The 16,885-nt window shown below is 39.5% G+C and overlaps 1 non-coding gene across 1 annotated transcript; it reads left to right on the top strand.

Moving 5' to 3' along the window:
- Positions 1–14,609: 14,609 nt before the first annotated feature.
- LOC118619448 lies at positions 14,610–14,759 on the top strand. Its single transcript, XR_004957223.1, has one exon. It is a non-coding gene; the product is annotated as a small nucleolar RNA SNORA57 (small nucleolar RNA).
- The last annotated feature ends 2,126 nt before the right edge of the window (positions 14,760–16,885 follow it).

The raw sequence follows: 16,885 nt of genomic DNA, 5'->3' as shown, positions 1-16,885 counted from the left end.
TTGTCCATGTCCATTGGTCATGCATACATGCATATAAGTTCTGTGGTTTATCTCTTCCCACCCCCCCACCCCCCATCCCCTCTTCTGAGGGATGTCAGTCTGTGCCCTACTTCCCTGTGTCTGGGTCTACTGTATTCCTCAGACTATTATGTTCATTATATTCCATATATAAGTGAGATCATGTGGTATTTGTCTTTTTCTGCTTGGCTTCTTTCACTTAGGATAATACTTTCCAGGTCCCTCCATGTCGTCTCAAAGGATAAGAGATCTTTCTTTCTTACTGCTGCATAGTACTCCACACAATTATTATTTTTATGGTAGTGCTTTTTCTTGGCTTTATAGTGTTTCATCCTGTACATGCTCTGATTAGCATTTATTCAAAGACTCAGAAGGGCTCTACTCAGGTTTCTGGAGTCTTTTAATCTCTGGAATCATGTCCTACAAATTTCACCCACCTTCATGGCCCCAAATTCTGATCTTTGTCTTTTGTCTCATCCTGTAAGATTATCATGCGGTCGTCTGGAGAATGTGCCTAGGCATTAATACTGGACAATTATGGACCTCTTTCTATTTAACTTATTTTGGGATTGTAGTCATATACTATCTCTTGTTCTTTATCTGACAACAGTATGTTTCATATATTTTGCCCAAATTTATAACTGGGAAGGCTAGTCTGGTACCACTTATTCTATTATAGCTATAAGCAAAAACCTCCACTGGATTTTATAAAATGTTTTGTCAAGAGTAGTGATGTAGTCTAGAAAATGATGGTAAATAAAGTAATCAAACAAATAATTTTGTGGGCTCAAAAGTGAACTTGTAGCAGGTGGCTTAATGAAAAATAGGGGTGACTTGAATCATTATCACGTAAGGATTATAAAGATAATGTGCTATTGGATTTTTTTTTTCTTCTTTTTTTTAACTCTAACAGGAAAGAACAGCATGTAGCTCTGGAAGACAATATAAACTCGGGTGTGTCATGTGTCCTTTTTAGATGGCTCATCCCCCTAAAATTTGAAAGGTCTGTTGTATACTTTGTCAGATCAACATTTAACATCACAATAATTTTATCATAGCATATCTCTTTCATGGTGCTTTTCATGGGGAAACTGAGAAGCCTGACAGAGAGTCATTTAGGGAAGTGAAAGTTAAACACTCTGATACTGGGAATATCTCTTTCTCCCAGAGAAAAGCAGTGGTTTAGTGTCCGTGAGTGTAATCCAGCCTGCTGTTTCTGAGCTTCACACCTCAGAAATGCCCCTTCTCATTGCTCTTCCTCCACATGCACAAAAGGTTAAGAAGAGTTATTTCTAATGATATTTTCTTGCAAATTGACTTCTGAGGCAGAAAGAGTATTCCTTAAAACAGGGCTATTATATTTAAATATTCAGATTTTGCATAAAACTCAGATTTTCAGAGTATCGGGATTTCCAGGTATGCTGTACAAAACAGAGTAAATAATGAAGAGCTTTGATGTCAAACAGATCTAGAATCTCGTCTTGGCATATAATTTACATGTTTTGTGACGGGGAAATTTATTTTGTCTTGCTCAGATTTAGTTTCTACATCTGTAAAATTGGAGTCATGAGAATACCTATTCTATAGAATTATTTTGAGAAATAAATGGGGTTCTGTAAACACTTACTAGAGTACCAGATATTTGCTAAACCCTAAAAAAATGTTTTCTGTATTCTAAATGCATTGGTCAAATCCATACAATAACAAGTGGTTAAATTGAGAAATTATATATATCACATAATACATGTAAGTATTATATGTTATATGTAAGTATATATAATATATATAATTAAGTTATATAAGTGTATATATGTATTTGTACACATATATCAAGAACTAATCACGGTCTTAAGCAATACTAAGTGTGCTGCTCAATTTTGTGTATCAACTTGATTGGGTCACAGGGTCAAACATTATTCCAAGTATGTTGATGAGGGTATTGAGATTATCATCTGACTCCGAAGACAGAATAAAGCTGATCGTCCTCCTTAATGTGGGTGGGTCTCATCCAATCATTGAAGACCTGAGTAGAACAAAAAGGCCAAAAGAGAAGGTACTCCTTGCTTGACTGACTGTGCTGGGACATCAGCCTTTTTGTGCCTTCAGATTTGAACTGAAAAATGTATTCTTCTTGGGTCTGGAGCCTGCTGGCTTTTGAAGAAGAAATACAACATCGGCTCTCCTGTGCCTCCAGCTACCGACTGCAGATCTTGGGCCCTCTCAGCCTCCTAACTACCCCCACACACACCTCTATCTATCTATCTATCTATCTATCTATCTACCCATCCTATCCTATCCTATCCTATCCTATCCTATCCTATCCTATTGATTTGGTTTCTGGAGCAACTGACTAATATGCCAAGCCTCTGTAACTTTGGCCAATTTCTCAAAGATCACAAGACAAGAGGGATTTTCTACATTTCCAGGTATCAAAGATACACAGTATCTAAGCCTATATTCTGATGTTTGCTGCAATTCTTACCTTACTGCTGTTACTCTGAAGATAAAAAGGATAATGACATATTTATTTACATGTACTGAGCAGTCATGAAGTAAATAGAAATAATTGTGTTTCTATTCCAGATAGCCACAAGATGAATTTATAATGTGAACAGTAGGGGGCCAGCCCAACTCTGTCTTAAAATGCATTTGCCTTGGATACTTATTCAACCCTTTATGATATCAAACTGTCTTAGTCACCTTTAAAAACAAAGCAGGGATCATTTTAAAGACATTAAGGTTAAAGGCCAGGCACAGTTATCCCTCAGACACATTTCAACTGCCCCATCGACAGGCAATTAGCATTTACTAGAGTGGCTCAAGTTACCAGAGAACTGTGCACACTGAATCTGATGCTGAAAAATAGAACTGGAAAGCAAACATGAAATGCCATGATAATAAATGACAACTTCTCCCTTTAAAATATATATATATATATATATATATATATATATATATATATATATATGGGATACACTATTCTGATGAAGGATAAGATAAATCTAGGTGTCTGATTTATTTCTCATATCAACTAATGGCCTGGGTTCTGTATCTGAGCCGCAAACTGAACATAAGGTAGGCTCTGTCCTCACTCGGTGTTCATCTTTTAGAGTTTAGTTTATGTGTTTCCTTTGTATTTTAAACCAACAAATAGTCACTGAGTTCCAACTATTTACAAAGCATTGTTTTAAGCATTCTAAGGATATAAATGTGACAAGAGATAATTTCCTCTCTCAAAGCAGCTTACAATTCACTGGAACCTTTTAATAATGATTTATTGGCCACCCTGGTGTGCCAGGCTGTGTTCTAGATAAACTGGATACGTGGATATATGGGACACATTCCTTGCTCTTGATAATTACTTACCAGGGGAGAGACATGCAAAATAAATAGTTTGCGTAAAATACAGATATATACAAGGAGTCAGGAAAAAGGAGTGACTAATTCAACCTGAAAGAGGAGATAGACTTGGTTACAACTAAAATATAAAGATGAGAAAGTGTGACGATGTTTTTATGAACTCAGCCCTTTTCTAGAATTTACCTTTTTTTTTTATTCTCACCCAAGGGAAAAATTTTTTTTTTTTTTTTTTTTGCATTTATCTTAAGATAGAGCCGGGAGGGGGAAAGCAAGAGAGAGAAACATCGATGTGAGAGAGACACATCGAGTGGTTGCCACTCACACGACCCCATCTGGGGCCGGGGACAAACTGCAACCAAGGTACATGCCCTTGGCGGAAATTGAATCCGGGCCTCTCTGGTCTGCAGGCCAACACTCTAACCATTGAGCCAAACCGGCCAGGACTAGAATTTATAGTTGTTTTTTTTTAAAGCTTACAATATGCAGAAAAATAGCCATGTTGATTAAATTCGATCCAGGCCAGGACGATATTGGTGACCCCCGTGGAGCAGGCATCCTTCTACTTCCAGATCCGGATGATGTTCTCCTTTGAACGCCTGCAGCAAAGACGGCCTCCACCAAACCAGTGTTGCTCCACAGGTGCTTAGTTTTAAGCTCTAGAGCCTTGCTCAGAATCGGTGGGCAATGTCTCTGACCAGTATTTCTTTTGCAGTCATTAAATGTTTTGAACAAAACGAACAGAGTAGGCACCAGTTGACTGATGAAGACAATTTTTCCTCCACGACACAAACATTCAGAGCCCGCCTTCCGCAGAGAAGATGCAAAGACCCCGGGGAGCATCAGAGGAGGCACATCCACACCATGCGATGCCCTCAGAGCATTATCCATCTTAATCCAAAGGTTTCTATAGTCCATTGTGATCATGTGTGTGACCAATAGAAACATAAAGGCCCTACTTAAGAAATAATTCACTGTTCAGTAGCTAAGAAAATAACATTTTCATAGAACATAAGGAAACATAGAATGCCTTCTAAATGAAAAATATATAAACAATAATTTTTGAATACCTGCTATTCGTTAGCTAAATTTAAAAATAATGAAACATGGATCTGCCTGGTAGGGAGACACAGACGTCTGTTGGATACATTCTTGCTTAAGTGATTATTAGGAGTTGTAAGAGTTCTTGGAGCTTAGTTTGCTTCCAATAAAATAAGGTATATAAAAAATTATTTCAAAAAATAAAGAAAAGAAAGAAAGAAAAGAAGACTTCTATTTCCTGGCTTCACCTTATGTAAGATTTATACATACTTAAAATTATTATAAAATGCACATAAATATAGCTGGAAGGTGTTAAAGAAAGAGATAATATAAAGATCCTACCTACTTCTGGAATAAGGACTGGCTAAATATTAAATAGTATAGATTTAAAAGTAAAAGTGCCTGCTTTTCTGCAGGTCAGACTTATTCAATTACTGGCTCCTTAAACTATAAAAAAAAAAAAAAAAAAATGACAGTCAGTTGTATTTGAATGCAAAATAAATTGGAACATTCATTTTACTGTCAACAACCAATTGATAATTTTTTAAAAATTCAACACCTCACATATACAAAGTACTATCCTGTCACAAGGAGATTCAAATAAGCATAAAATGTGCCCTCAAAAAGCTTATAACCCAGTTGCATTGAAAATATAATATAAATACATACATACATGCATACATACATATTGAGATAAGTTGACATCATCCCCTATAAAGCATACACCCTTAGTATTTATATACTCATCATTATAGATTTTCAAGAGGGAGTGGATGCTTCAATGAATGGGCTAACCAGGGATCACTCTACAATGTGTGAGACTGCAGGTGGATTTTAAGGGAGAATACTTTGGTGAAAAAACAAACCTCCTAAGGTCTTGGGGATGAGATATCAAATGCCTGCCCTGACTGGAAAAGATGGTCCCTCTGTGAGATTACTAGGAGGTGGCGTAGGAGCGGATCTGCAGAAACCTTGGCATAAGGAAGGGCTGAGGAGTACAAATTTTAACCTGTGAGCAATGTGACAAACTTTAAGGATTTTGAACAGGGAGTATTTATTGAAGAGACACTTTTGGATTTTGGATCTGGGTGAACTATGCAAGGTGGTTTTCCAAGAAGAGATAGCAACTAGTCAGGCTGATGAGAACTAACCCGAATTGGAAGCTCTGAAGGTCAGCATTAACGGCTCCAAAGCAAAGTGCATGGACGTGCCTGAATCCTGGAGTTAATCTGAGGCATTAGGATGTCTTTTCCATTCTACTTGCAACATTTTTCTTCCTCTTTTTCCTCATCACCTCATAGATTTGATTATAAAAATCTACATTTTTATAGGGTCCAGACTTTTGGGCATACTTTTTTTGTTGTTGTTCTTTTCACACTAAAAAGACCCAAACCGATTTCCCTAGACAAAGATTTGCTTAGCTCTCCAGCCCTGCCAACTGAGCTATGGATTGTATATTCCCCAGACCCTGCCCTAACTAAACCTCACCAATCTAAAGATTTAGTTGACAGAGGAATTTAAGAAGTTTCTCTGTGTTCATCCCCCCTCCCTGCTTAGCCAAGGTCATGCTTCCTGGGAGTGAGGCTATCTCTATCTGGAAAGGATCCAAGTCTGTGGAGCATTCAGGAAGAAATAGTAAGGACCTTACTAAAATACACACATTGTATTTAATTCTCATTTTAAAAAGAATGGGCTTAACAGAAATCCAAATCCTCTCTTAGCTGCTCATTCATTAGGGTGGCACTATAGTTTATAAACAAGCTGTAGGAAAATGGCATGACTGAGGATGTCTGAAACAGGATTCAGAGCCTAGCCTTACAGAAGTCTGCAATCCAGGCAGGAAAGCGCCCGAGAAAGAACAATTCCGTGGGCTGCTGCATCTTCCACTGGCCAAAACAGAAAGCTTTTTCCTTTTCCTGCCTGCTCTGTCTACGTTTTCTCTTTCCCTCTGTCTTCTCTCCTGTTGCCTTCCCTTTCTCCCTTCTTCTCTTTTGTCCCTACGACTCTCTTTTTGCGGAAAACAGGTTTATTTTTTAGTGTCACTGAACAAAAGGTTGAGGATGGAGGAGGGCATATTTCTAGTTGTTGTCAGTTATCCTTTAGCAAAAAAAAAAAAAAACTTTCCCTTTAGAAGCCTCAAGGTGGAGCTGTTGCAAAAGGAGAAAGCCCAACCAGCCACCCGAGCTGGCGGGCCCCCAGCGCACACAACGCAAACACATACACGCAGGGTTTGCACAGAGCCGCAGATCCTGGAGGCTTTGCTTCCAAAACATAAACATTTCCTTTTTTTTTTTTTTTCCAAAGAGAAATAAAAATCCTGATTACAGCAGATGCATTACTGCCAAATTGTGCAAAATAGAACAAGTATTAAGTGTCTGCTTAACCCCCTTTAATTGTTAATTCCACGCACTTTAGTAGATTCCAGCATTATCAAAATAACTGCAGGGAGAAGGAATTGAAATTCATTTGGGTTCATTAATACCACCATTTATCAGCGTAATGTCCTATAGATAATGATTGGAGGGTCATTCTGTTTTCTCCATTTCTGCACTCTGGATATAGCGTGCTGCAATGCTATCAGGATGGTGCCGTTTCTGTGGGAAAGACCTAGACAAATGTTTTCTTTCAGCAGCGGAACAGTGTCTTCTGCCTTTGCATTTGGGGACCTCTCACAACATTTTCCACAAAAGCAGCATTTATCTTTCAGGATCTTAACATATTTTGCTTTCATCATCCCGAGAAGAAGCAACAAATTTTGAAAACCCATTTTATGGAGAGAAACATGCACACTGCTTGCTGAATTGTCTAGCTGTTCCCGGAGATGGGATGAATGATTATCATCCGTTTCTAGAGTCTTAGCTCATGGCTTTGTCTAATAGTTTTGACACTTCTGCTCAAAAAAAAAAAAAAAAAAAACCACCAGAAAGCCCTCCCCTTTGACTTGTTTACCTCTTCCTTTGTCTCTATCCCTAGAGCAGAGGCCTTCAGATTGGCGTCTGGAAAGCTATTGAAGCAAACGTTTCAGCTAATTTCAAAATGTCCTCGTTTCCTCTCGAAATATGATTTCACCCTCATCACTTTAATGTTTACTTTCAGCTCGAGTTGCTGAAATAAACAGGGACAAAGTAACCTGAGATGTTTTATGCCACAGAGACAAAAAGGTATTGATCCTTTTTGCCTCTGGAAAAAAGGTTTCTAATAATTTTCAGATATATTGTAGATTGCATTGCTATCTTTAATTAAAACATGACACCAAGACAGAAACCAATTATTTACTTTTTTTTTTTTTAAACCGTAGGGCCACCTCTGCCCTAATGAATTCTGATGTTGCATTTGCAAATGGGCAAGTTTGTTCTCAGTACCAGTGTGTGTGTGTGTGTGTGTGTGTGTGTGTGCGCATCTGTGTCTGCCAGCCTGCACACTTACGCTACTGTGTTCAAATGCAGGCGTGCTTGTGAATTTATTCTTGGCTTTGCTACTGGTGACATTTAAATGTGGGTTTATGTCAGGTAGTTAAAAATATATAAAAGGCTGAGTTATATCAACACTGCCTATCATGTGTGCCCCCAAGACGACCAAGGAGGGAGTTTCCAAAGTGGTTTCATTTATGTGGCTTTGGTGCACTGTGAGACAGGGCTGAGGAAGCAGGGGCTAAAGCAAAGTGGAGTAAAAAGAAATGCACTGAAAGGAACTGATGTCAGATACAGAAATAAAGCGGCCTCATCCTATTACAAGAATACTTGAACTGGCTCAGTCCCTTCCTTATTTCTTATTCTCTCCCAGCTGTTTCAAAAGGCGCGGCTCATCTTCCGTCTCTGGGGCTTTTCCTCTGATCCCGGCGTGGCCTGTGTTCTGTTCTTCCCTTTCAGACACTACCGGTCTCCAAGACATCTCCTCGGCAGCTTTGCCATCTGGAGCTGTCTGCCTTCAACTCGGCCGTGCGGACTCAGGCTCCTTGAAACTGTCATCTCAAAACATATTTATTACTTCCTTCTGCCCGGGCTTCGTGGTGCCAGGTTCCTTCTGCTTCTTGATGACGCAGGGCAGAGGCAGTGTTATTTTAGCATCTGAACTAGTGCTAAGGGTGCCGATAGTGTGAAGAGCACGGCCTCCGAGGCGGAGCAGAAGTACCATGAGGCTGCCTTCCGACAGCCCGGGCTGCCCGTGTTAGGTGGTACCCCATGCAGCTCTGAGGCTGGCACACACAGCCACCTTTCCCGCACGCTGCTGCTAGCATCCATGCTGTGAAAACAACAGATGTGAAATGAATCTGATGCGACTGTTTCTCCCTCTCGCTGGTCTGATGATACACCCAGATGCCTTAGGTGGCAATGCTTTCTAGGTCATTGCCTGTATCGGCTCCATTGTGTGCTGGAACAGACTCACTCGCAGAACAGAGGGGAAGTTGTTGTAGGAACCGGAGAACATGGATGTTCTGAAAAGCCCTTTCCCAGCAAAGTGACACACTTGCTAAAGCTTTACAGACGAGGCTGACCTAACCCACCAGGAGCAGGGAAATCCATTTTCGCATTTGTATTCGCAAAACTGTCCTAGGGGCCCACACCTTATGACCTAGTTACAGTTAATCCCATGGAACTGCATGTTCTCTCAGTACTTACTTCTAGTGATTAAATCACATTCCAGGGACTCATGATAACCTCACTGGACCACACGATAAATTTGAATGCATCCTCTAAAGCTGAGTCCTACCTCACAGACATTGAATAATGATCAAAATAGACTTTACTTAGAAAAAGACTGTTTAAACTTTATTTGGCTCAATATCTTCATTTATACCACTGCTTCTTTGATTATGGTTGCCCCTTAATTGATAACATTAAATGCATGAAGGGGATCTATTTTGTTCACTGGTTTATTTTGTTCGTTAGATTCCACAAATAAGTGAGATCATGTGATACCTGACTTACTCTGACTGGCTAATTTCACTTAGCATAATCCTCTCCAGGTTCTTCCTTGCTAGGGAACAGACTGACAAACCTCAGAGGGAAGGGGTGCAGGGCGTGGAAGAGATAAAACAAAGAACTTATATGCATATATGCAAAACCAATGGACACAGACATTAGTGCTGTGAAGGTTGTGGGGGGGCAGGAGTGGGGAGGAGGGGTCAATAGGGGGAAAAAAGGAGGGACATCTGTAATACTTTCAACAATAAAGATACATTTAATGTTCATTTTTTATTTATTCATTTTTTAAAAGTTTGAGTTCTTTCTTAATTAATTATTTTTGGTTAATTCTCACCCAAGGATATTTTTCCATTGAATTTCAGATAGAGCGGAAGGGGGGGGGATGAAAGAGACACATCGATTGACTTCCTCCCCCATGACCCCGACCAGGGCCAAGGAATGAGCCTGCAGCCCAAGCATGTGCCCTTAACCGGGAACTGAACCCAAGAACACTGAATTGTATACTTGTAAAATGTAAATCTGATGATATATTATCATTTTAATAATTCTGCTAAAAGAAAAAAAAAAAAAATGAATGAGGGGAAAGCGACTGCCAAATGTGTCCCACTGAAATCCTTGCCAGATGCTGGCTATGAGCTGCTCTCCTAACAGCAAAGGAAGGAGACGGCTCCAGAAGGGTTCCAGAGTCACCTTCGGCTCAGGTATTATTAGTCACATGTGAGGAACATTAACATTCTCCTTTCCCAATTCACTTGGGTTTTCATGGCCACCACTGTGGTGGAAATGCCATGGGGCCTGAGGAGGGGAAGAAACTAAAGTTTTTAAGGGTTTAATAAATCTCAGGGTCAGTTGCAGGTGTTATATCTATCAGGCTCGTGAGATCCTCAGAACAACCTTCAGGGCAAGTAGTATCACCATTTTCCACATGAAGAAACTGAGACTCGGGACCACGGTAAAGGTGGCCTCCTCATAAAAATGTACTCTTAGGGTGTTAATGTGTCAGTAAAGCAACTTTGCTGGTCGATCCTGTCAGAGACCCTGGCCACAGCTTTAAAGTTCCAAGAGAGCAAAGGATGAGAGGCACGAACAGTGGAGGATGATGAGGCAAAAATAAGCTATACTTGGTGAATTCTACCCACCGCTCAGGGTTGCAGGAAGAAATAAAAGTCTCACAACCATTGGACCTATCTGCTTGCTCATATCTCCCTACCAAGGACCAGAGCAGTCTGGAGGAGAGTTCTTCCGGAGCACCCTCCAGGGACCGGTTCTAAAGTGGAATAAAATTGTTTTGCCCTATTCTTGGCTAAATTTTTCTTAGCAAAGAAAGAATTTGTATTGGATGGGGAAATAAAAGGGTAAGTTACTAACACCCTCTGACATGAAAGACAGAATCGGATTTCATATGTTATTAAATTTTCACCAAAAACTGAGAGGAAGTGAGAGACCTAATGTTGAGTTATTATTATTTTTTAATCTCTATTCTCATTCTTTATGCTCTTAAGAAAGAGATGGGTCAATGCCCTCAAAAGTAAAGGAAATAGAAGAAAGCGCAATGAGACATTCAGACAAATAAATAAAACATAGGGAAAATATAAATGGTGCTTTCTGAGCAATGAGAAACCCAAATGACCCTTGTTGTCTTGAGATTTATAAGTCTGCATGTCACAGACACCCTGTTGCTTTATTCATACTGTGAAGGGAGAAAGGCAGCCCCTAACCATCAGAACCCATCATTAAATCATTACTAAAGCACTATTGTTAAAGAGACAGGACTTTTAAAAAAAGACACACACACACACACACACACACACACACACACACAACAGTGTGCAATTTAATTTTATTAGAATTCTGGGTATTTAGATACTTTCTGTATTGCCTGGGCAACACACAGAGTCTTCAAAGCCACTGTTTTAGAGAAACGCATATGCTCAAATCAAGTTCTTTATTTGTTTCTTTTTCCAATCAGACCATTGGATTGAGGGTAGGTCTCAAATGGGTTGAAGAGAGACAGGTGGATTAGAATAAGGTGCATTTATTTTATACCATGCTACATTTAAGAATGTTAAGCTGACCACAACATATGTGCCTACTGACTATGCCAATTTTAAGAGGGATACTGATCAAGAGCACTGCCATCTTCCTTGGTCCTGACACCATTTCTGAGTTTTTTTCTGTTAATTAGATTACATATTTAAAGCTGCCTGGAAAGGCTGTTATATTCAGTATGAATTGCCACCAAACTTTCTATCATGTCTCCTAAATCAAAGCAAGGAGAGGTGGTAAAAGTTTAATTTGCTTTTGGTGTTGTTTTACGTCTTAGCTTTAGATAGCAAATATTGTGCTCATGTTGGTACACATTATGGTCACATATAAAATCCCTGGGTCTCTTGATCCCTGAATTAAGGAACATTCCTCACCCATTGTGATCTTCCAATTTTAGAAATGGGCATATATACATTAATTTGGTTTACAGCAAATTATACACATTCATCGAAGGATTACTGAAACTTCACTTCCTGGGGGAAACTTATTGACCAATCACAGCCCCCCCATTCATGTTCTTACTATTAACAGCTTTATTAAAATAACAATATACCATAAGATTTACCCTTTAAAGTATACAATTCAGTATATTTTAAAACTGTATCTTTACTATTGAAAATATTACAGATATCCCTCCTTTTTTCCACCCTTTGACCCCCTCCTCCCGACACCCACCCCCTTGCTTTCATCACACTGCTGTCTGTGTCCATTGGTTAACATCCCCACCTTGAATTTTATAGCATCATTATGTCTACTGTCTGTTATCTATTTGGACCTTGGCATAGGTTTAGGCCTTAATTTAACTGGGCATGGTTTTGAAACCTCAGCTAAATGTTCAACTCCTCAATGAATGAGAATAGACTTTAAATTCCCCTTCAATACACACCTGCTCCGAAAATTCCTAGAAAAATGTTTCACTGCCACGTTTACTCAGTCGTTTATTCACTTATTTGTCCATCAAACATAATTATCTGTTCCCATTGCTTATTGAAAGGGGAGTAAGTGGCTACATGCACATTAATGAGATATTTAAATCAATACAACTTTTATAAAAATGAAAGTAATATACTAACAGAATGAATTGAGTGCCCCCCAGTTACAGTAGAGTAAGGAGATACTTTGATACACAGTTTTGTTACTGCTGTGGCAGGTATTAGCAGAGTCCTCCAAACACTACAAGAAGTTCCAGGTGAGATTTATAACGGGCAAGACAGTCTCGTTGCAAACATAAGCCGTTGGTCGAGGTATGTGGAAAGCCCAGGTGACTTGCATTGTTGTTTACTAGATGAATCTTTTTTATTCACTGGCTATTCCACTATTTTTATTGAACTTCAAAAACAAATAAGAGCAAGTTTTCAAGTGTTACTTTCTTTGCATGTCCTAGAGGAGAGACAACTTAGTTACAAATTGGAAGTACACTCTAGGTGTCATTGAGGAAAAGAAGAAATGGGTGAAAGAGTTACACTGTGACATTCTGTATCATTTCACCCAGTTTAGAGCTACTTTTGGTGAGGATGGGAGGGTGGTAGGAGGAGGAATGTCGGGTTGAGGTGCTAATGATTTTTTGATGAACGATGGGACTTGCTGAGCAGGGACCTTAGGTGCTAGGTGGCCGTGCTGCACAACCTGGAGGTGTCAGTCATATCAGGGTCCATGTGAATGGTGCTTCCTGGGGCTGTGCAGTGGAGCTGTGGAGGATGCAACCTGCAAGGTCACCCTGCATAATTGCCTGGGTCTGATCTTAGGGTTGATATCTAGGTGTCAGCACTCAGGACTATTTTGAGGTCCCATGTGTGAAAGTTTCTATCCAGGGCAGTGATGTCATTAATGCTTAGAGAGAATATCTGTAGAAAAATCCATTCACTTATCATTGCTCCAGAAAATTATGTTTCTCCTTTGAAAAATGTCACTGTTCATGTGCATATCCTTTGCTTTTCTATCCCTTGGGTACCTCATACTTAATGTGAGGCTTTTTTTCCTTTCCTTTTTGGCAATTAGAGTGCAAAGGTGCCCATGAGGACTGAGGGTTTGGCAGAATTTTACTAATGAACACAGGGGTGCCTACCACTGGCAGAAAGAACCACAACTTATTTTGAAAACATTCATTTGAGCTAAAAATGATAAATTTGTATTTATCTTCTTAAAATGCTCCCAAAGGGAAAGGGAAAGGGAAAGAGAGCTTTGTAAAGTGTATAGACCAGAGAAAAGAAGGAGGCAAAATCTTCCCTTCCCAATAGTTTATCTTCTTTGATACTTCCCAATGGGCATTGGGTACATTTCCAGACTGTATTTTGAAAGATAAAATAAATATTTTATTTAACCAGCTGTATTCCAGAATATGTAACTATCAAAAGCTTCATTATGAAGGTCTAGAAGAGGCTGCTTTACTTAGCACATATAAGCCAGAAGAAAGTGTTCCTTAAATACGAAATGATGGGTAACATTCCTGGACATCGTAATAGCTGGCACTTTTGATAGCTCTGCAGTAGTTTCCCACACTTCTGTCTGGTGAAGTTGCTCATGCTATCTAAGATGCTATACGTGTTCCCTAGGGCCATTTCCCCCCAATTCTTTTTTTAAAAAATTCTTACCAGAGGACATTTTTCTATTTTTTGTTCAGATAGAGTAGGAGGGAAAGAGAGGGAGAGAGAGAGAGAGAGAGAAATATCCATGTGAAAGAGACACATTGGGTGGCTGCCTCCCACATGACCCCAGCCAGGGCCAGGGACAAACTGCAACCAAGGTAGGTGCCCTCAGCAGGAACTGAACTCGGGTCTCTCTGGACCGCAGGGTGACTGACGCTCTAACTCCTGAGCCAAATTGGCCAGGGCTCCCCCCAATTCTTATATATTTTGTAAGAAAGGCGTGCTTAAATATTTTGAAAGATAAATTAGAATGAATGAAGAAATCTTGGATGTTCATAAAAGAAACAACAGCTCAATTTTCCCCCAAATGAGAAATACATTGTTGAGAATTAATTCAATTGTAATACAATTAGGTTAAAACATAGGAGTAAGTATATAGATAATTTTTTTTTCTATATTACTTATAAAAATAATTAATTTTGGTGCTTATCCAACATTAATGTGCACATGAATCAACTGAGATATTGTTTAAAATGAACTCTGATTTGGGAGCCCCTCCCAGGGTGCCAGGGATGTTGGTCCACAGATCACTCTTGTAGTAAGGCTTCCATCCCACTACTAAGAATATAGTTGGCACTCTCCTCTTCTTGGTGGGTGTAGGCATGCGGCCCAGTCCCTGTAATAATGTACCGGGGCTGAGGAAAAGGGTCCCACCCCCCTTGGCATCATGTCTTTGGTGATCATGCTTTTCAGTCCACCCCTTCTATCCTCAAGCACCAGGACATGGGGAGATAGAAGAATACTGTTTGGCAAATAACAGTCACTCAATAAACATTTGCAAATAGGTAAATGAATGTATCAATAAATGAATTGCAGGCAAACTCTTAATTTCAAATTCCTTTTAAAATTGTCTCCTGGATGTGTTAATTGCAGAGTTTAGTGAACACAAAAAAACATTGGTAATTATACCAGACCAGGAAGTGATAAAATGTATAGTTTTTCAAGCAAAAAAAAAAAAATGAACACTTTTTGTTGTAGAGAAAATAGAAGTACAGTATGTAATGCCATTACTTTATTCAAAATAGGAAAAGAGAGTCAGAAAAGTCAAGTTCAAGAAGCCACATGATATAATTAAAAATGATTGTTGGAGGAGGAAGGTGGTTATATAGGACACACCTGGGGTCAAACCTTACTTACTTTGTCTGCTGTGTGGCCTTGGGAAATCACTTCACTAACCCTCAGGATTCTCCTCAAAAAAAAAAAAAAAAAAATGGAGAGAAGTAGTTTTGAAGTTAAATGTCTGCACACTTGCATTTCTGCAGGGTAGATAGCTAGGAGTAGAATTGTGGCAAAATGCATAAACATTTTAAATCTTAATATAGGCATCACGCTTTCCTCCTAAACAAGTTATTTGTTATTCATTTTTATTTTATTATCATGTGCACTAATAACAACAGAGGTAAGATTAGATATTATTGACTGCCTACCCAGAATCCACTGCCTCCCCCAGTAACCCAAATCACCTCTGCTGAAAATAGACCAAACTTTAATTGGGGTTTCTACCCCTCCTTTTGCAATGTGTTTTTTTGTTTGTTTGTTTGTTTAACTTTATTTTATTGTTGACACTATTGAAGATGTCCCTATTTCCACTCTTTGCTTACCTCCACCCTGCCCCAACTTCCCTCTGGCCATCACCACTCTGTTGTCTGTGTCTGTGAGTTACGCATATATGCTCTTTGGCTAATCCCTTCACCTTCTTTCATCCAGTCCTCCCTCCCCTCTCCCATCTGACAGCTGTCAATGTGTTCCATGTATCCATGCCTTTGGTTCCATTTTTATTCATCAGTTTATTTGATTCATTAGATTGCACACATAAGTGAAATCTTACGGTATTTGTCTTTCTCAGACTGGCTATTTTACTTAGCATGATAATCCCCAGGTCCTTCCATGCTGCCACAAACGGGAAGGTTTCCTTTTTTATGACCACGTAGTATTCCATTGTATAACTGTACCACAGCCTTTTTATTCACTCATCTACTGAAGGGCACTTGGGCTATTTCCAGATCTCGGATATTATAAATAATGCTGCTATGAACATAAGGATTCATATATTGTTTCTGACCCTTATTTTGGGATTCTTAAAATATATTCCTGGAAGCAGGATCCCTAGGTCATTTTTAATTTTTTTAGGAAACTCCATACTGTTTTCCACAGTGGCTACACCAGACTGCATCCCCACCAACATGCACCAGGGTTTCCTTTTCTCCGCATCCTCACCAGCACTTGTTTATTGATTTATTGACGGCAGCCATTCTGGCTGTTGTGAGGTGATATCTTATGGTTGGCATCTCTCTGATGATTAGTGACATTGAGTATTTTTTCATATGTCTCCTGGCCATTTGTATGTCCTGTTTGGAGAAGTATCTGTTCAGTCCTTTGTCCACTTTTTAATGCCATCTGTTTGTTAAAGAACTCTGACCCCACATCATCCCCAGTTCAAAAACCTGGTTCAATCAATATGTTCTATTTTCCTAGCTACTGCACTTATTAAGCATTTGTTTTAAGCGATCTAATAAAGTCGGTTTCTGGACTCTAACTAGAGATACTTGGGGGAGGAGTTCTCTTTATGTCCTTGAAGTTGGTGGTTGGTGTGTACACGTGAGGCATGGAACTGCAGCAGCAAACGTGACCTCATGGTGGAGTCCAATCGGAGGAGGAGCCTGGCACTATAAAGCAAGTGGGAAGGCAGAACTGAGTCCGTCTGAATCAGTCCAGTCCTGCAGGGAGATCCTTTGTAGAACCTCCACTTACATGAAGCCAGTTGCAGTATGTGTTCCGACATACGTCTTTATAACTCCTCTCTTGTGTTCTGCTATTTTTTCCAATCATCTTGGACCTAAGGATACTCAGGAA

The sequence above is a fragment of the Molossus molossus genome, unplaced genomic scaffold, assembly GCF_014108415.1.
Source record: "Molossus molossus isolate mMolMol1 unplaced genomic scaffold, mMolMol1.p scaffold_m16_p_6, whole genome shotgun sequence".
Taxonomy (NCBI): Eukaryota; Metazoa; Chordata; class Mammalia; order Chiroptera; family Molossidae; genus Molossus; species Molossus molossus.
This window is presented reverse-complemented; position numbering and strand designations above follow the sequence as displayed.